Here is a 21,468-nt window from a genome sequence, read left to right on the forward strand (position 1 = left end):
AAAGCTGAAGTTCTAGTCTCAAGAGCCCAGGGTTAACCTAAGTCCAGAAATCCTGTGGTACCTGACGCGCCTCACAGCTGCTAAGCTTTATAACTGTTGTCAGCCTGTTCACACACAAGCAGAGACAAGGTTCCTCCAGCCGGCACTACCCTGCTCCCAAGAATCATGTGTTATGGTTTCCATCACGCCAGCCATAAAGTCCCGTTTGAGCTTGTCATCGCAGGATGCCTTGTGACGGCTGCCACCTACCCGGGTTACTCTTGCCTCTTCCCTTGGGACAGGGCTTCTCAGCAGAATGGCCACAGTCACTTGCTAAGATGAGTCAGAAGTTCCCCAAATCTCCTGACACCACTGGGGAGCAAAGAGAAAGGGACAGCGAACCGGCCCAGCAGGGGCTGTCTAGCCATGACCTAAGAATCCAGCACGCTGCTGTAGAGGAGCATTCATTCCCAAATGCTCCACACCTGGGGGGAGCCCCAGAGACAGCATTTCCACTGAGAGTGACACGGATGACACCAAGCACCACACATCCCCATGGGACACTGAGATGTTCAACGGACCCACAGAAGCTTCCCTGACCACTTCTGGGCCCAGCGACCCTGTCAGGCCAAAGAGCCGGTTCGCAGAAAGTAAGAGTCCGACAAGGAGATTACTTCCTCTCTGAGCATGCAAGATTCCATGTCACAACGAGAATCCTCCTCATACCACGAGAGAGGCACAGAGCAGACAGCAGCCACGGACGGAGACCGAGGCCAGACCTGCTTCCCGAGTGTTCACAGGAGAACTGCCCCTGTGGGTTGGGAATCCTCACCCGCCTCTCTGCCCACACTGGTCTCTTGGTCGTTGCCTTACTGAGGCCTCAACCTCCTCAAAGGCCTTTAAAATACCACGCGATTTGTTCCCACACACCTGTCATTGCTCTTGAGGCAATGGGGACAGGTTCAGACACTGTCCCTGATCCTTTCAGTGGGGGAAATCCCCCAGTGCTGAGCCGAGGACTGTCCTCGATGACCTCGGCCTGGCGTCCAACTCCCACACTCCTGCTGCAGTGACGAGCCTGGCCTCCACCATCCCTCTTTGAGGCTGTTGACCTCCAGCCACACATGCCCACTCACTCTGTCCTTGACCTTGTGCTTTGGTCCAGACTTTTAAAAGACCATCCACCTTAAAAGCCCCACCTGCCCTGCGCACACCTGCGTATCAGACTTGCCCCAGCTTTGAGGCCCAGCTAAACGCTCCCCTGCCCACAAGGCACCCCTGACTCCCCCGTGTCCTCCACTCCAGGTCCAGCCTCAGACCCTAGGGACAGTTAATTCCAGCCCACCATCCCAAGGGAAATGAACTGTGAATCACCTTCACTTTCAAGCTTCTTGTGGCACTTATCTTTTACTCATAGCTACTGGGCACATATACATTCTCTAACCTTTTTTTATGTTGAGATAATTTAGGCATACAGAAGAGTCGTAAAAGTAATACAAAAACTTTTTATATATGCTTCATCCAACTTCCCCTAATCTTAACAACTTACATAACCGTGGTACAATAATCAAAACCAGGAAATGAACACTGGTACCATACTGTTACCTATATTTGGATTTCAACAGTTTTTCCACCATTATCCTTTTTTCTGTTACAAGGTCTAATCCAGGATCCCTCATTGCATTGAATCATCCTGTCTCTTTGCTGTCCTCCAATCTGTGACAGTCCCTCTGTGTTTTCTTGTCTTTCATGACCTTGACACTTTTGAAGAGTCCTGGTCAGGTATTTTATAGAATGTCCCTAACTTGGGTTGGTCTGAGATTTTCTCTCCACTGGACTGAGGTTATTCATTTTCAGCAAGAATACCACAAACAGAAAAAAAAAAGTAAAAATAAAAACACAAGAAGATGGGGCCAGCCCCGTGGCCGAGTGGTCGGGTTGGCACGCTCTGCTGCAGCAGCCCAGGGTTTCGCCTGTTCAGATCCCGGGTGCGGACATGGCACCGCTCATGAGGCCACGCTGAGGTGGCGTCCCACATAACACAACCAGCTTCTTGTCTGTGGAGGGTCTTGATGATGTTGGTGCTGCTGCTGATGTTGATAGCTGCTGACTTAAAATAAGATCACACTGAAGTTTGCCACATTGATTGACCCTTTCTTTCACGAATGGTTTCTCTGTAGCCTGTGATGCTGTTTGACAGCATTTTACCCACAGTAGAACTTCTTTCAAAATTGGAGCCCATCCTCTCAAACCCTATCACTGCTTTATCAACTAAGTTTATGTCATATTCTAAATCCTTTGTTGTCATTTCAACACTCTTCACAGCATCTTCCCCAAGAGTAGGTTCTATCTCAAGAAACTACTTTCTTTGCTTATCCATAGGAAGCAACTCACCTGTTCAAGTTTGATCATGAGATTGCAGCAATTGAGTCCCATCTTCAGGCTCCACTTCTAATTCTAGTTCTCTTGCTATTTCTACCACATCTGCAGTTCCTTCCTCCACTGAAGTCTTGAACCCGCAAAGTCATCCATGAGGGTTGGAACCAACTTCTTCCAAATTCCTGTTAATGTTGATATTTTGACCTCTTACCATGATCCATGAATGTTCTTAATGGCATCTAGAATAGAGAATCCTTTCCAGAGGTTTTCAACCTACTTTGCCCAGATCCATCAGAATTACTATCCATGGCAGCTATAGCCTCATGAAATGTATTTCTTAAATAATAAGACTTGAAAGTTGAAATAACTCTTTGATCCCCGGGCCGCAGAATGGATGCTGTGTTAGCAGGCATCAAAACAACATTAATCTAGTTGTACATCTCCATCAGAGCTCTTGGGTGACCAGGTGCATTGTCAAGGAGCAGGCATATTTTGAAAGGACTCTTTTTTTTCTGAGAAACAGGTCTCAATAGCAGGCTTAAAATATTCAGTAAACCATCTGTTGTAAACAGATGTGCTGACATCCAGGCTTTGTTGTTCCATTTATAGAGCACAGGAAGAATAGATTTAGCATAATTCTTAAGGGCCCTAGGATTTTCAGAATGGTAAAAGAGCACTGACTTCAACTTAAAGTCACCAGCTGCATTAGCCCCTAACGAGAGTCAGCCTGTCCTCTGAAGCTTTGAAGCCAGGCATTGACTTCTCCTCTCTAGCTATTAAAGTCCTAGATGGTATCTTCTTCCAATACAAGACCATTTCGTCTACACTGAAAATCTGTGGTTTAGTGTAGCCACCTTTATTAATGATCTTAGCTAGATTTTCTAGATATCTTGCTGCAGCTTCCACATCAGCACGTGCTGCTTCACTTTGCACCTTTATGTTACGGAGATGGCTTCTTTCCCTAAACCTCATGAACCATCCTCTGCTAGCTGTGAACTTTTCTTCTGCAGCCTCCTCACTTCTCTCAGCCTTTAGAGAATAGAAAAGAGGTAGGGGCTTCTCTGGATTAGTCTTTGACTTAAGGGAATGTTGTGGCTGGTTTGATCTTCTATCCAGACCAAGAAAACTTTCTCCCTATCAGCAATAAGGCTATTTCACTTCCTTATCATTTGTGTGTTCACTGGAGTAGCACTTCTAATTTCCTTCAAGAATTTTTCCTTTGCAGTCACAAGTTGGCTAGCTGTTTGGCACAGGAGGCATAGCTTTTGGCCTATCTTGGCTTTCAACATGCCTTCCTCACTAAGCTTAATCATTTCTAGCTTTTGATATAAAGTGAGAGACATGCAACTATTTCTTTCACTTGAAACTTAGAGGCCATAGTAGGGTTATTAATTGGCCTAATTTCAGTGTTGTTGTGTCTCAGGGAATAGGGAGGCCTGAGGAGAGGGAGAAAGATGGAGGGAACAGCTGGTCAGCGGAGCAGTCAGAAAAGACACAACATTTATCAACTAAGTTCGTCATCTTATAGGGACACAGTTTGTGCGCCCCAAAACAATTAAAATAGTAACATCAAAGATCATTGATCACAGAGCACCATAACAAATATAATAATAATGAAAAAGTTTGAAATATTGCAAGAATTACCAAAATGTGACACAGAGACACAGTGAGCAAATGCTGTTGGAAAAATGGCACCAAGAGACTTGCTCAAAGCAGGGTTGCCACAAACTTTCAATGTGTAAAACACACAATATCTTCAGAGCACAATAAAATGTTATTATATTATTAATATTATATTAATTTTAAATTATATCAAATATATTCATAAATATTAAATATATTTAATTACATTAAGTATATCCTGGTTGCTATATTCTTGCTAAAATGGCTGTATATTAAGTTATTTTTACTATAAATTATGTATGAGGCATTAGATACAAATTATATAAATATAAATACTACTATTACCTATTTTTTTGCTCAAATTGTTCTAGCTGTGGCTACTGGGAGTTCATTTGGGTTGCTGTGATTTGTTTTACTAGATTATAAGGGTTTTTTTGTTTTTTTGGTTTTGTTGAGGAAGATTGGCCCTGAGCTAACATCTGTTGCCAATCCTTCTCCTTTTTTTTCCTTCCCAAAGCCCCAGTACATAGTTGTACATCCTAGTTGTAGGTCCTTCTAGTTCTTCTATGTGGGATGCTGCCTCAGCATGGCTTGATGAGTGGTGTGTAGGTCTGTGCCCAGGATCCAAACCGGCAAACCCCTGACCGCCAAAGCAGAGCATGCGAACTTAACCACTCAGCCATGGGGCTGGCCCCAGATTATAAGCTTTTTGAAGATAAGAATCATGTCTTACTGGTCTTTTGTTCCCACAGCCCCTAACACAATGTCATAGGCATGTCAACATCATATAGTTGAATCTCAATAGTAACACTTAATATTTATACACATTTTAGTTTTAAAAACATTTTCAGATCAGTTATCTTGATTCTTACATTGTGAAAGAATGCATGAATGAATAATGACCAGAGTAATTCATGAATGATTTTTATGTATATCCCAAAGAGGTATCTAAGTTGAACTTACTTAGGAACTCAACTCTTTATCAGCCTCTCCTTATTTGAGTCTGGAGCCTGTATTTGGCAAAGTACTTGGTTATTTTAGCTGTGTTCAGTCACCCCTTCTGACTCAGGCTGATTCTATACAGGACTCTTATGAACAGATCTTAGGTTGTTTTTGTTTGTGTGTTTGTGTTTCAAATCAAGTTGTAATTTCCTTGCCACTCCACTGGCCTGGACTATGCTAGTCTACTATCCCACAAGAGCCCTGAAATACCGGTCTGAAGTGGACCACAACCTCAGCCATCATGCACTGTTAATATTGTTCTTAATCACTGCACAAAAACTTCTAGAACATTATACCCAGCCGTGAACATCTGGCCTCTTTCTGCAGGACTGCAATTCAGATCCATGTGGACAGGTTAACATGAGACATGTTGGTGTTATATTCTTGCTAAAATGGCTTGTAATGGGTTACATCACAGTTGACTTGGAATTGCTTCAGATGGAAAACAATGTTTCCTACTTATCAAAAGTAATGAGCCTGGAGAAGAGTAGGGTGGCATTCTCAGTCCCATTGACCACATCAAAGGGGGACAGTCATGAAACACGAGTGATTCTTTTATCTGGAGGAGCCAAGAGGCCTTTCCTCAGCCTGCTGACTCTATCTTCACTCTCCCCTGGAGCTTACTTCCACCATTTCATGCCTGGGGCCTGAAGAAATGTAATGTGTATAAGGAATTGTCTATAAGTAGGATGACCACATGATTTATGATCCAAACCAGGACACTTTTGAAACTGAAAGAGGATACTATGGATAACTACAATAGGGCCACAAGCATAAGTTGAGGCTGTCCTGGGATGTATAATCTTTCTACGTAACATAGAATCCCTAGCTTAAAACAATGGAGACTGGTCAACTTTTACCAAACATATCTGTATCTTCAGGAAAGCCAACAGCAATGCTCAGTGAGGTTTTGAGGGAAAATGGATTGTCTTAGAGCTGAGTTAAATGTGCAAATGGATTAAAAAAAAACCTCCTGGGCATGTGGAAGATATTTCTGCAGAATACAGTCAAGGGCTAGGAAGCAGAAGGGGGCACAAGGAGCCTAATACACAAGAAATAATCCCCCTCCTCCAACCAAGAAAGAGAATGCAAACCTCTCTGCTTATGAACCAGCTGAATGGTGCGGGTCCCTACAAAAAACACTGCTATGTAGCATAAACTCATCAGTCTTTCAAACCTTAAACACTTTCTTCTCTCAGTCAAAGTCAATTTTAAGTATTCTGTTTAATAATTTCCTTCAAACATCTAGTCACTTAGATCATTTCCTCTTAAAAGACACGATGACATGAAGAAGGGAAAATGGGGACTCTCACCCGGGAGGGTGTGTTCTCTGGGCTGTTGTTCTCCGATATTTATTTACAGACCCCGCCATCCACCCAAGCTGTCTCCAGTTGGTCTATAGTGGGAAACACTTCTTTGGCAACAAGTCACGATCCAGTGTTTTTTTTTCCCATTCTACCAAGGAGGAAATGGAGCCTTTTCAAGGGGCAAAAGATCTGTTTAAATTTCTGGTTTGAATCAGTAAGCAGCCAGAGTTGGGATTACTCATGCTGTAGACATGACCCTTCTCTTTCAAATGTAATGGGAATAGTCAACATCCTATTAATGAGTGTTTATCCTGAGTTCATATTTTTTCACACAGGGAAAGGCATTTAATGGTATAAATCTTTTCAAACCCAGAATGTTAAAGGAGGAGAAAAGTCTTCCACAAATTCATAGTGGAGACAATGGCCTGGAAGAAACCCATACAGAAGTTCAGAGAGCCTTAGATAAATCTATTATCTTACGGCGGAGGCCATGAGGACTTGTGAGTAATAATTTCCACCTCAGAGTATCTGATGAGTGAAATACATTGAGCGCTTAGGTTAGAACCTGTCCAAAAAGTGCTCAGCATATGATGATTATTGTTGGTATTGTAAATATTCATAAGAAACAACTTCCGCCTAATACTGTGGGGAAAACTTAAAATTAGTGATACAAAGCAGGTTGATAACTCTAAAAACATTGGCATTCCTGGAACTATTCAAGATAAAGTCCACAGGGTATCCAAATAGTTGTTTCGGGGAAGATGCTTCATTGAAGTTTTCAGCTAATGATTTAGAAGAAATGATAGAATTATAAAATCACGATTTTATAACCCTAATGAAATAATGATGATAACAAAGATCATCAATGGCTGCTAACATCACACAAAAGAGAGACAACTGAACTTCACGTACTTCTCACGCTATTTTTCATAGAATATTATGAAGTATCCTTGACAAAAATTGAACCTACATATGACTATGCCTCTAGATCTAACTACTAGTTTTCAGGATATATGGGGGATGAGAAATATACTAAGTGACACCAAGAAGATGGAATCTGCACAATTCAAACTGTGGAACACTCTACAGGACAAATGTCTCAATTTCTTCAACAGAGTGCAAAAAAAAAAAAAAAGAGGGGAGGATCTATAGATCGGGAGAGACTCTTAGAAATACATCAAAAATAGCAACATATGGGGGCCGGCGTGGTGGCACAGTGGTTAAGTGCGCACATTCCGCTTCAGCAGCCCAGGGTTCACTGGTTCGGATCCCGGGTGCAGACATGGCACTGCTTGGCACGCCATGCTGTGGTAGGTGTCCCACATATAAAATAGAGGAAGATGGGCATGGATGTTAGCTCAGGGCCAGTCTTCCTCAGCGAAAAGACAGGGATTGGCAGCAGTTAGCTCAGGGCTAATCTTCCTCAAAAAAAAAAAAAAATAGCGATATATTAATGTTATTTGGATTCTAATTTGAATAAACAAACTATAAGGAAAAATTAGAATATAATTGAGAAAATGTGAACATTGTGCTGACTGGGTATTTGATAATATTAAAATTTTTTTATTCTTTACATGTGATAATGGTATTGTGGTTATGTTTTTGTTGTTGTTTTAGTTCTTCATCTCATATAGAAACAACAAAGGGATTAGAAGAAAACAAGAGAATACAGTAGGTCAAGATTTCTTGGTGAAGGCACAGAAAGCACAAACCATAAAAGGAAAAATTAATAAATTGGACTTCATCAAAATTTAAAAGTACTATTCATCAAAAGATATGTGCAACAGCTGTTTCTGGATAGATAGTTAGACAGATAGACAGATAGATAGATAGATAGATAGATGGATAGATAGGTAGATGGATGGATGGATGGATAGACAGATAGGACAACACCTATATCTTGTATTCAGAGTATATAAAGACTTCCTACAACTCAATAATAAAAAGACAAACAATCTAATTTAAAAAATAGATAAAATACTTGAACAGACATTTCACAAAAGACATACAAGGGGTGGGCCCAGTGGCGTAGTGGTTAAGTTCGTTTGCTCCACTTCAGCAGCCTGGGGTTTGTGGGTTGGGATCCTGCAAACCACTCATCAAGCCATGTTGTGGTGGCATCCCACATACAAAATAGAGAAAGACTGGCATAGATGTTAGCTCAGGGACAATCCTCCTCAAGCAAAAAGAGGAAGATTGGCAACAGATGTTAGCTCAGGGCCAATCTTTCTCACCAAAAAAAAACCCCCCAAAAAACACAAAACACCAGACATCCAAATGTCCAATAAACACATGAAAAAGGGTTCACCATGATTAATCATTAGGGAAATGCAAATTAAAATCATAATGAGATACCACTACACACACTAGAATGGCTAAAATTAAAAAGATGAAAAATACTACGTTTTGGAGAGGTTGTAGAACAATCAGAACTCTCATACATTGCTGGCGGGAGTGTAAAATGGGACAACCTCTTTGGAAAATCATTTGATGTTCTCTTAAAAAGTTACACATACCTATAATCCTGCAATCCCACTCCTAGGAGTTACGCAAGAGAAATAAAAATATAGGTCCACAAAAAAACCTTGTACAAGAATGTCTATAGCAGCTTTATTCCTTCTAGTCAAAAACTGGAAACAGCCTAGACGTCTATGAACAGAAGAATGGCTGAACCAATTGGCATATCTATACAATGGAATACTACTCAGAAAAAATGACCAAATACTGATACAAGCAGTGACATGGATGAATCTCAAAAATAATACATTAAGTGAAAGAAGCCAGGAGCAAAAAAGTACAATATAAGATTTCATTTATATGAAATTCTAGAATAGGCAGAAATTGCCAATAGCAATAGAAATCAGATCAAAAGTTGCTTCTCAACACAGGGAGCTTACTGAGGAGCACAAAGGGAGGGATGATAAAACCATTAGGTATCTTGATATGTAGCTGTCAAACTGACTGAACGGTACACGAGTTCTGAGGATCTGAATATATGTAAATTATGTCACTAAAAATATTTTTAAACTTAAAAGGATTCTTATCTATATAACTATATATTATATATATTTTTTAACAGATGAGTTTATATGCTATATGGAGTTTTCTTCAAAATAATCCAGTGTTAAGGGTAAATTTATATGAAACAAGTTTGGTCAGGAGATGATAATTATTCAGCCTGGATGATGAGTACATGCAGGTTCATTATACTTTTTATTCTCCCTGCTTTTATGCTTGAAATCTCCATGATAAAGAGTGAGTGAGAGAGAGAGAGAAGAGGAGTGAGGGAATGAGGGAGACAGAGATGGAGGGAGGGGCCCACAACAAGACCCACCTCCACAGCCCAGATATTCCTAATGATGACCTCGAGTCATCATAAAACGGCAGATTGAGTTGGATATGGTTCTTTTTGCAACAGAGATTTATGTCCTACTTTTGGGGACACTTTCCAAACAGAAATAGAAAAAATCCAGGCAGCCACAGGGGCGGTGACTTCCAGTGATCCGGAACGTTCCCTCGTGTGGAACAGAGCTCAGTCTGAGGACACCACCCAAATGAAGTGTCAATGTGTTATCATCACGGAGTGTCTGACTCTGCCCCAGGGCGTCTCAGGCTGTGGCTGCTGCTCCTCACTGGGGTTTGGAAGAGAGGCTCTCCACCCTGGAGCTGCAGTCGGCTTGGCCCAGGAGCGGGGCAGTGTCAGCCCAGCCTGGACCACAGAGCTCCGTATGGTAAGCTCATCTCAGCGGGAACAACTGGGTCCAGCTTAGGACCCCACAAAGATCTTGCAAGATGAGCCTCTTTTCTCCCGCAGCTATATATACACATATATACACACACATATATATATACAAATATATATATTTTTTTTTAAGCCCTCATTTCCAATAGAAAACAGACTCTTCACCTCCTCAGACCTCGAGGCATTTAGCTCAGCCATTTGGTCACTATGGATCAAATCAGCCGTGTTTCCAGTAGCTCCTGGGTTCCAGCCGCCTCAAAGCCACCCCACAGTGCTATTCAGGGATTGATCCCCATGCCGGCCTCGATTTGTAAGTACCTAGAGGACAGGAGACCAGTCTGTTCACTAGTTCACTCAGCACTCACACAGCAGGTTAGGCAGGTAAAAATCTTTGATGGAGGTCGGAAATTTTAGAGTTTCGTGGTCAGTTGTCAGCCAGTATTTATCTGATCCAAGTAGCCTATTTTTAAAGAATGCTTCCTGACATCCTTGTGGGAAACCTCAGTACACGTCTGAAGAATTCAGTAGAAGACTGCAGGGCTCTGTGTCTGTCCTGCTCCCCACACAGAGTACCCCGAGCACTCTGCAGAGGACTGGGTACCCAGCAGGTGCTCAGTAGATACTTAATTGTTGAATGGATGGATGGATGGATGGATGGATGGATGAAGAGCAGTACACGTTACAGCATCCCCATAGACTGGTGGTGGATCTCAACCTTCAGTGTTCATAAAAATCACCTGGAATAGCTAAAATGCAGATTGCTCAGCCATCACAACCCCCACCCCAGATTCTGCATCCACAGGTCTGGAGAGATGCCCTGGAATTTGCATTTTTACAAATCTTCCCAAATAATTCTGTTGACCACAGTTAGTTTACACTTAAAGAAACACTGTCTTACTTCAGCAAGTTTCCTTGGGGTCTCTAGTAACAAACTCCCCCACCCAGGGGACAGTTTCCCTAGTCTGTGGTCCACAGACAGTGGGCTTGCTCTGCTCTTTTTAATTCCAAGGGAGAAACTAGCACTAGCAGAGGCTTGGTATCCTTTAACTGAAGGTATTACACATGCAAAGTGCTACTAAAATCACAAAACCTTTTGAATAAAAAGCCTTTCCTAATAATCCATCCACTTTTCTTAATTATACTTTCTCCTCCACAAGTCTTAGAATTGCCCTGGAGAAAAACATGAGCTCATTTCTCAGGGAAACACTCAATTCCAACACTGTCTTTGCGCTGATCAATGACCAGCCCTGCTGCTTTCAAACATTTCATATTTGGGACATTTACCCTCTGGAATCTGAAAGGTGACAGGAGGCTTTCCCGTGACCAACGTTAGCAGGCTCACCCCCCACTGGCATGCCTGCGGCGCTCTTCCCGAGTGGGGAGACCTGAGACACAGGCAGCCTTCATTGCAAAACGCTTAGGTCTAAACAGCATCTTTGGGATCCAAAGCGGATTCAAACTTCTCTTTGCTGTCAAGTACATTAAGAAATTCTAACCCCAGAGAGAGTATTATTGTCCACAATAAAGACTGAATTTTCATTCATTCAATTCACATCAGTTTCTCTGACACTCAGATCCAGCAGGGGGAAGATGGCTGGGTTCTGAGTCAATTCTTTGAGCAAAGGAAGGTAACTCAGACTCCAGAAGCATTACACAACAGAATGCCCAGTCCTGGAAACATTCCGGAGCCTTTTTTTAGTTACCCAGAAATGACAAAGGAAATTATTTACTCCAGGAAGGTTTGCAGATTGGTGTGGCTGAGGCATCCAAGAATGCATTCTTCTGAAGTCTTCTTCCCCATTGCTACTCCTGCCAGCAACCAAGTGACAACAGAATTATTGCTAGTCATCTATTTTTTTTTAATCATGTGATTTTTCTTACAAAAGACAAGGACAATTGTTGTTTCCAGAAAAAGGCACATGATGGTTACATGAGATTCCATACAGCTGTTAAATGCTTCTAGCCAGTCCTATCCGGGATTTTGAAAATTATTCATGCTCTTAATGGTATAGCAATTAAAACAGAAAAAAGGAATCAGAAGGAACTGGAACCTTAAAGATAATAGTAATTTAAAATATAGCCCATAGGCCTCTAAGGTCTTTTGAGAGCCCATAAGATACACTTACAAGAATAAATGAAACGTTCCGTTCAGGGTAAGTTTCATCGCACCTTCACAAGTATTTCTGAACAGAACTGCCTGACTGTAGGAAATGTCTCCTTTTGACCAAGTCATTGTTTTGGTAGGCGTGGTGAATCCAAGTAGGAAAAACTTTTGTCTTGTAAAGGAGAATAATTACCTTCCTTTCAAAATAATATTTTATTTCCAAAACTATTTGAATATTTCAAATTTACTTCAAAATAATATTCTTAAAAATTAGAATGCAAAATCCACATCTTTTATCCAATTCCATTCGGTAGCAGAGAAGTGGAGACAACCCAATGACACAGCACTAAGGCAAAAATTACAAATGACAAGGTTTATGTCTTTCTCGGGTGAGGTTCTGTGAAAACAAATCAGCAACTGTCTAAGGGTGACCAGCTGCCTTTTCTTTTTTTTTTTTTTAACTGAGAGACTGTGGCTGTTCCAGGATTGGCACAACCTAGCTGTCTCTATAGACATGCAGCCCTTCCGGGGGGTGAGCAGATAAACTGGCATTTCAGTCTTGTTAATGGCAATTTTGGAGGTGGGATTTAAGCAAAGGAAACTGGCTCTGGCCCGAGCCCAGAGAAAAGCTATATGGAAAAGGAGGATTTTGCAACCCAAGGGGACGACTGGCTGGGAGGAAAGCCAATGAGCCCTTTTAGGTATTTCTTCACTGGTCATATCCCCTCTCTCGCCTTTGAACTTCTTTTGTGGAAGAAAGTGAATAGCAGCTCCAGACTTGTCAAAATACCTTGGGCTTCTTGGTCTGCTTTTAATTTGTTGGAATGTTGGCAGACAGACTGGCTCACCAAAGAGGAATGCCTTTGGCTGTGCCCAGTGGTCAAACGCACTGGCCAGTTGCTTTGGGCTCTCCGGGAGCTTGATGATGACCCAAATCAGTCAGGCCTGGCTCTGAACTTCTTGGTAGGATGGCTATACGGCTGCCTTGGGAGGATTATTGAGGACTATTATTATTTAGCTAGAACTACACACAGCCACATGCCTGAATGTGGAAAAGGAGTCGTGAAAGTCATCTAGCCCACCTGTGCAAGTTAACTACTCCGAAACGAGGGGCTGGCGTGGGCTTGAAGGGTAGAGGAAGGCTTTGAGCTGTACCTAGTGGATAAGGAAAGGAGAGAAAAGCATTCCAGACAAATCTCCCAGCATGTGAAAAGGCTGGAATCAGAAAAGGCAATGGCTGTCGCTGTGACGGGTGCCTAAGGTGGCGGAAGAGACGAGAATGCAAAGGAAGGTTGAGAAGAACCTTCTATGCCATAGATGAAAATTTAATCTATGCTATTTAGGCAACAGGCTAACATTCCTCTAGAATAACCCACCAGTCAGAGATAGCTTCTTCCAAGGGGACCTGAGTTCTCTCCCTCACTGGGAACTCTTGGTAGCTCACTATGAAGTGAGGGCTCTCGGACGTAATTAACTGAAAAGCAGTCATTTGCTGATAGGGTGAACACGTAATTAACCACCCAAACCCAAACACTTGAGAATGACAAGAGCAGCTATTAATAATTGTGCTGAGCACAGTTTGCCCAAGTCCGTCTTGGACAAACCAGAATGTTTGGTCACCCCTATTTTTGAGTCCTTTCTATGTGATAGGCACTGTGTTAGGGTCTTAGGTCATTTAATTCCCCCACAACTCGTCAGTAGGTGTAATTATTTCCACTTGACAAACGATGATTAGTGCTCAAAGGCAGAACCGGCATCCTTTTGCATTTCTTTTCCAACTCCAGAATCTTCCTCTTCCACCCTCATGTTTGAAAAAAATCTCTGTTGATGCTTAGGGCACCTGGCTGCTCCTCTGTGTAGCCTTCCTAGTCACTGACATCTACCTGCCTCCTGGGTTCTCTCCCAAATTAAAGGCTTTGGTGCTGGAATTTGAGACTTCCTCTCCACCCCAGGTCCTGCTGTCCCTTTTGTTGGCTCTGAAGTCTAATCTGCATGCCCCATGCAACCTTCAGGCTTCTCATCCCCTGACTCTTCCACCCTAGGGCCCCATACCTCATTGCTTCTCAGTCACCTACTGCCATGACCACCCCCAGATTTGCCACAACTTCCTGTTCTCTCACTCCCTAATTCCCATTCTACCTGTTCTTCTATGTCACCCAATCACCCCAACCAACAGGCCCACAATGCCTTCATTCTGCCCAGTTAGTGGTGTGCTGGTAAACGTTTAACCTGCTCTGTGAAGTAAGGTACGCCTGCATATGCGTACACACGTTTATTACAAATTTACTGACATAAACGACGTGCAGCATACAATTTACAAATAATGAAATATACAGGACTATCAGGCCAATTGATTCCCACAGAACTCTTATCTGTAGCCGACAAATGGTGGCGGTGGCAATTCAGTCAAGATTCGACAAATGGACTTGCATCCCAATCCACTTTTTCCTCAGTAAGTCTATTTTCTCAATGAATCTAACTGATGTGATTTACTGTCAAACTATTTCTCACCCTCAAATTCTGTCCATTAAACTGAAACTTGTTCCGCTTCAGCACAAGCAGTAGCACAGTACTCCCACCATACAGATAGAACTGAGGTAAACACCTCAAGAGCAGATGAGTAAAATAATACATTAGGGCGTGATGAGTTTTGAGTGGTTTTACTACCTTTGTTTTTCAATGTAACTTATTTAATAGTAAGTTTACCTAATTTAATTGTAAATAATGGTGGTATTCAAAATTGGGTCACACAATTCGCGCAAATTTAACCATCAGTTCTTGTGAACCGGATGACTGGCTCCAACACACCACAGTGGCCCCCTCAACATCAGTCTTTCCTCTCCTCTCCTCTTTCCCTGTCCTACAGGTCAGCCTAAAAAGGCCACATGGAGTTGACGTCCTCCACAGTCAACTGGGTGAACACGACAGGGGTGAGGTCAAGGTCAAGTAGTCTAAAATGTCTCTCAATTTTCTTAGTACAGTTCCACAGAGAACGACGTGGGAAACAAATATATACTGGGCACACGACAGGTTTACAACTTACTAAGTACTTCTAGAGTTACCATGAAAAGAGAGGTCTACCGACTCTCTTGGTGTATGGGTCTGGTAAACTGCCCACATGCTCCTCTGCTTAAGGGATGGAGGACTGCAGGTGGGCATGAACCGAGCGGCTCTCCCACTCGTCCTGCAGGGACATGCCAACTGTCCAGAAGCCTCACTAAGGAAACAAATCCCCAAGGCCTACTATTACCTGCGCCGACACCAACCCCTATGTGGTCTTTCTGCCTGACACAGGAAGCCATTTGCGGTCATTACCTCATCCTATAATCCTCACATCAAACCTGTGAGGCAGGTAGCAGAAGATATCCTCAACTTATCTGTGGGGAAATCACTGCCCAAGCATCAGAGAAGCCTACTGCTGTGCAAACACTCCAAGTGTCCCTGCCACCAGCACAGACTAAGCTGTGGGCAGCTCTGGCTTGTTCTGGGACCAAGCACTCAAGTGCAAAATGGACCTCCCCTCTATCCCAATTCATCAGTGAAAGATCTGGTTTAAAATGGCCCACTGTGAGGCCTGTTCTAAACAGCCATCTCATCTAAGACCATCTCACTTGGGCAGCAATTTTAGTAATATTACAACCCCAAGAATGTTTGCAGAAACTCCAGCAAGTATGAGAATCCCACATGGCTCCTAGGCTCTCATCCTAGGCAACTTTTAAGTTCTACGGGAATTATAAAAGTTGCTTGCAGGGGATTGGAGCTCACCAAACGAATGAGATGTAAAGAATGAGTAACAAGCCCTCACAAAGTTGCCCTTTTTTTTCCTGGAGGATGTAAATCTCTACTTTTCACCAATGGCTTCCAGTGCAAACAAAACTCCCAATTTTGGAAAATGTTAACATGATAAACGTATCAATGCTAAGAAATTTCATTCAGCTTTTGAGTTCACGGGGATGCAGGGTGGGAGGAGATAGTCAAGCTAAGAAAAGTTGGCCTAAGAAAGTTGCCCTACCTCCGCCTTTTCTTTCCATAACAGGTCAACGCCTTCAGTACGGAGCTCCCTCCTCTCAGAGCCCTATTGGCAAAGCCAGGCATCTGCACAAAAAGCCTCCTTTCCCAGTCACCAGCAGAAGCTAAAAGTTCTCTTTGGAACTTGTGGACACCCACGCCACTCCACAGCTTCCTCCGGTCAAGGGATCCAAGACCTTCAGCTCATACCTCAGCTGTCTCCACTTTGTGTCTGGTTCCAATGTATTACCCACTACGACCCAGGACTACCCGCCTTCCTCCTTGGTGCTAGCACATACCTCCCTTTCCAGGCCACAGAAACTTCAGTCATTTTCCAGTTACTTAAACTGGAAAACATCCTAGAGTCCACGTACGTAAGTTATCACCAGTGTAATTTTTTATATCAAAACAATGAAATAATACATTAGAACAAGGAAACCTCCCATGAATACACCCTCATCTTAGAGGTCACGGCCCGGCCCAGCCCAGCTGCGGGTTCCCAGTCCCGTAATGAGCACTAACTGATGATCTGAGGTTTGATGTGTATGTGACAGTATCTACTTCAGAGACTGCCACTTAGCGTGACACATCTCTTCTAACAGCCCTCCATCTACCTAACTCCACCAACCAGTGTAGTTTAACTAGCACCATCTTTGTTATAGGCCAGCTCAAACATGGAGAAACAATAGCCAAGGCAAAGTCCTTGAGTGTGGCTGGTGCCTGGGTCAAGAAACAATCCTAGGTACACATCCTGATTCTACTGTGGGCTCTCTGGTCACAGCAGGGGCCTAGATACCGTCAGAGGAAGAAAGTCATCCTCTGTGTTAGGCACCGAGCTCCACCCACGGGCTCTAGCAGGCAAAGTTCGTGCTTTGTTGCCTCCTTTCATCAAGTGAGGTAAAATCTTGGGAACCGGTCTCAATAAATGACATGAGATGCATGACTGTGTATATGCACAGAGGGTTACGAAAGGAGCCTGCTGGCCTGAGTTCTGGCAGTACAACCACGTTTTTCTGCATTTGGACTGGATCAGCAGTTTTCAAAGTCATCTGAGCAGGAGCCCCAGGGTCTGGGAGAAGATCCTTTTATCTGTTCTACACTCTGGGCTTCTGACTATCGTGTCCTTTAAAGAAAGAGTTCTACTGCTGGAGGGAAGAAAAAAACAAAAAACCACCCTGAAAGCGCAACTGACTTTCTGGTGTCTGAACAGATAAACGTTAGCATAACCTATTTCCTTGGTGCTACTCCAACCCATTCACTCATTTGCCTGGTGAAAGGGTCAGAAGCAAGGAGAGACTGGGCAAAAGGCATTTTGACCATATTAATCTAATCGTTACTCATTCCTCGGGTATTTTTGGAAAGAAGCAAACATGGGAACCTCCAACCTACAGCCACTTAAAGGCGGACACAATCCTCTTCTTCAGCAAGGTGTGGGAAGCAGTGACAGGAGCACGTGACCTTGGAAAGCCACTGCTCCCGCCACATCATCCAGGGCCTGCTCGGTGACCTCGCCAGGACCCTCCTCACTCGCCCTCTGGGTGTTTTTACCTTCAGCACAGTCTGTTCTGACATGAGATTTAATATGCCTGGTAATTACTGTGCCGGATGCAGTTTCAGACATTCCAAAGACGAATACTCCAGGGTTGCTTGTTATCAGGGATTTCACTTGTTCTTCAGTTCTCAGGGGCTATTGGTTGGGTCCCGGAGGGCCCGTTCCGCTCCCCACCCCCACCCTCCAAAGGAAATACCAGATTTGAATAAACCGTGGCACTGCAGCTGACAAGGTTTAACTCAAGTGATAGCTAAACATTTAAAAAAAAAAAATCCTAATAAAAAGCTTACTGTGTACAATTAGAAAAGAAAGACACCAAACCATTTAGACATAATTTATGTACATTTATGGCTTTATACAATAATAGCAAAGATTGTTCTTGTGTCTGTAAGTACATCAGCATCATCAGGCACTTCTCAGAGTATCGGAACAGGAACATGGAATTTGCACTGGTGCTAACCTCGAGCAGCGAAATGCAGGGGGCATGACTACGTCCTGACAGGATTTACGCGGCCACACTGCTGGGCCGCGTACCACCCTCAAAGAGGAGGCCAAGAGTAATGCCAGGCTGTTTTGTTTGTATAAACCATATTGCATTTTTTTACTGATTACTCCCAAACTAAAACTGCAAGAGAAACTTCTTGTTTAAAAGTCAGTTATAAATTAAGAACTGAATATAAGCATTTCAAGGAAGGGGTGGGCGGTGGGGTTTGGGGTAAGGGGGAATGGTAACATATATCCAGCAGTTGAACGAGTCCAAATTGCATACCCTTGGAGAACCATTTCCATTTTACGTGTCCTTCTCCTCTTCTTGGGATGTCCCATTGATTTACTGCTCACCGGGATACAACATTTGCTAATTAGTTTAGACTTTGTCAGTTTGTCAAAGCAGAACTTTCCAAGTAATGCATCTATTACCTAAATATAATCCCATACGTCTATATTACGGAAACAATACTTTATATTTAAAATATCTGAATAGCTCTATAATACAATATGCTTTTAATAACAGTACAAACCAGAGGAAATAAATCAAACAAGGCTGCATAGGTGATATCATTTGCACATTTCACAAAGCAATCATGTACAATAACTGATACACTAATTACTCCAGAAAGTCAGTATTCGTACAGAAAAAGAATTATCAGAGGTCACAGAATGTTTGTTTTCCAAGCAGACAAGGTGCCTTTCAGTGGACTTCACTGTACCCCAGAAAGCTACCCGGGAGTCATGTTATTCCAACACAAGGGAAAACTTGAAGGAAAAGAAACATATTTACACAGACTCAGGAGGAAGAAACACCTTTTCAAAAGTCACTTTATGAAGTAGTAAGATCTGAACAGTGATTTTAGCTGTGGTTTAGCTCTTTAATGGGTGAAAGGGGCTCTGAGGCTCGCTGTGTGACGGCACAGGAGGAGGAGGGGGTAGTGCGTGGTCACAGAAATAGGAACGTGAGTACTCTGGCACCAACCGGTTCTATTCCACACGCGGGAGGCACTGATAGAGGAACTAGGCTTTCTAACACCAGACATATTTTGGAGTGGCCAGCAATGAAGATGGTTAGAGAGGTGGCTGTTTAATATTTTCAAAATAGCCGAAGTCACAGTGGGAAGCTTACGATAGAGCTGGCCTCCTGTAGGAAATCTATCAGCAACACTTGTGTTCTTGTTAAACATGGAGGAAAAACCAGGCCAATAGAGACGCAATTCACAGGCAAGACAAAGCATGTGTGATCTGGGCTAAGTACACAGAGATCAGAGCCTTCTCGAGGAGGCAAGGCGAACATTTTTGTGCCTCTGCTCCTTTTATTGTGCTGACTTTGGGCATTCCACATGACTTGAAAGTACTGATGGATTAAATGGGACGCAAAGCCGGTTAACTTGGTCTGTCAGTTACAGGTAATTAGAAAATATTAAAACATAATGATTAGAATTATAGTTTACATTGCTAAAGGCTAAAGAAATTCTCCAATTCTTAACTTATGCTAATGCTTTTAAAATAAATTCAAATATACAACTTACAGCTGGTTTGTTGGTTTTCAAATTAATTGCCCCTATTTTTAACCAAGTTCTGTTCCATTTGGTGGCCACGTGCACTTGTGAACACAAAGCATTGAACAAATCACTCAAGTCCCACTTTCAAATGTCCTCCTTCCACTTAAATTGCCAAGGTGCTAAGTAACCTACAGGACAGAGAGGAAAGGGATGCCAGGTGAATGCTGACAATCCTTCAAGGCGGAGCTACAAAACCAGCCTCCCCCTCGGCCAAAACCACAACACGGAACTATGAGGGGAAACTTCTGCTGAAGCTCAGCTCAAAAAGGTTAAGTTGATCACAACCCCCAGTGTGGGAAAGGAGCGCTGATTTAGATGCGGGTCTGTCTCCCTTTCTGGTCTACACACATTACGAGGCCTCCCAGGAGTAACTGAGACGACCAGCACACAGGCGTCCATCAGAAGACTCGATGTTCTGCGGTGTGCTGAATCACAGGCTATAGAAGCAGATGGAATTTCTTTAAAATACATACATACAAACACATTAAGTTCTCCTAAACATGAAACACAAAATGTCCATAACTGTACACCGTCCCGCCAAAACAGGGCCAGACACATTGAGTACGCGAGTACTAATTACAATGATTTTAAGATTAGTCAGAAAACATCACCAAGTAGCATCCCAAAGTGTACAAACCAGTTAAGCACGTATAAAATTAGTACTAATCCAGTTAGAAATACAAAATGAAAATTATGGATGCTGCCTCCAATATCTGGGATTCCACAAATTTACAAGCAGACTATGTAACAAAGTAGACTCTAGTTATAAGAAAACATAACAGTTCAATATCTATTCCAAAAATGATCTCAAGTCCCAACAATAACATCAAAAATCATTTATCTGGAAATTAGAACCATTTAAATGTTTGTACAAATTTGCAAATAACAAAATAAACAAAAAAAATAGAAAAACCTGTACAAGGCTGGCATTTAACCTTTTTTTTTTTCTTTCCAAAAGAGTGACAAGTCCATTAATTCAGCAGACTGGCATCAGGCTACTGGTTCTCATTATGTGGCAATGTGAACACGTCCAAAGCCATTCAGTAGAGGTGCAGAATGGGGAACTTGGTTCTTTGTGATTCGTCAGTTCAGCAGAACACAGGTAGTACAAACAAAAGTTTAACTTACCAAGGACATGAGACCATCACAGTATTACAAAAAGAGTATAAACTTTCCTTGGACCAAATGGATATTTAAAAAAAACAAAAACACACACAAATACAATTCTGTAGCTACAGCTTATATACAAAACTTGAAAGCACACCGGGATCTGAAAAGTCTTTTCTGCAATTAGATGGTGTAGTGAGTTTGGCACTTCATTGTAATGAAATTTCCAATGGCACAGTCCTTATCTACAGCAGCACATAACCTGCAAACAGTGGGCAAACATCCTGTACAGGAAAAGTGTCTTCGCTGCCAAGTTTGACGAAAGGAAAAAAGAAACGCTTTTTTTTTTTTTTAATCAAGAAAACGAAAAGGAGGGGTGAAGGACATCTTTGGACTGCTTCTCTCAGTTCCTGCTGTCAGACAATCTGAAGTACTTTTAAGTGTAGCCTAGAAAAAAACACACACACAATGAAAATATAGCCAAATTAGAAGCGATTCAATTTAACATAGAGTGACAGACATACTTGGCGGGGGGGGGGGGCGGCTAGAGCTTTCTCAAACAGCTCTGAAATCATTCAATGAGGAAAATTTCACTTTTAAAAAAACCTCTT

General features: G+C 42.5%; 1 protein-coding gene across 1 annotated transcript in view; it reads right to left on the reverse strand.

Annotated features, from left to right (window-relative positions):
- Nucleotides 1–18,019: 18,019 nt before the first annotated feature.
- The window catches only part of FOXO1 (forkhead box O1), an 89,711-nt gene continuing 86,262 nt past the window's right edge, over nucleotides 18,020–21,468 (reverse strand). The window contains exon 3 of the mRNA XM_008521790.2: nucleotides 18,020–21,304. The gene's annotated coding sequence lies outside the window, so the exon portion shown is untranslated. The remainder of the gene's footprint in view (nucleotides 21,305–21,468) is intronic.

Source organism: Equus przewalskii, chromosome 16 (genome assembly GCF_037783145.1).
Source record: "Equus przewalskii isolate Varuska chromosome 16, EquPr2, whole genome shotgun sequence".
NCBI classification, from domain to species: Eukaryota; Metazoa; Chordata; class Mammalia; order Perissodactyla; family Equidae; genus Equus; species Equus przewalskii.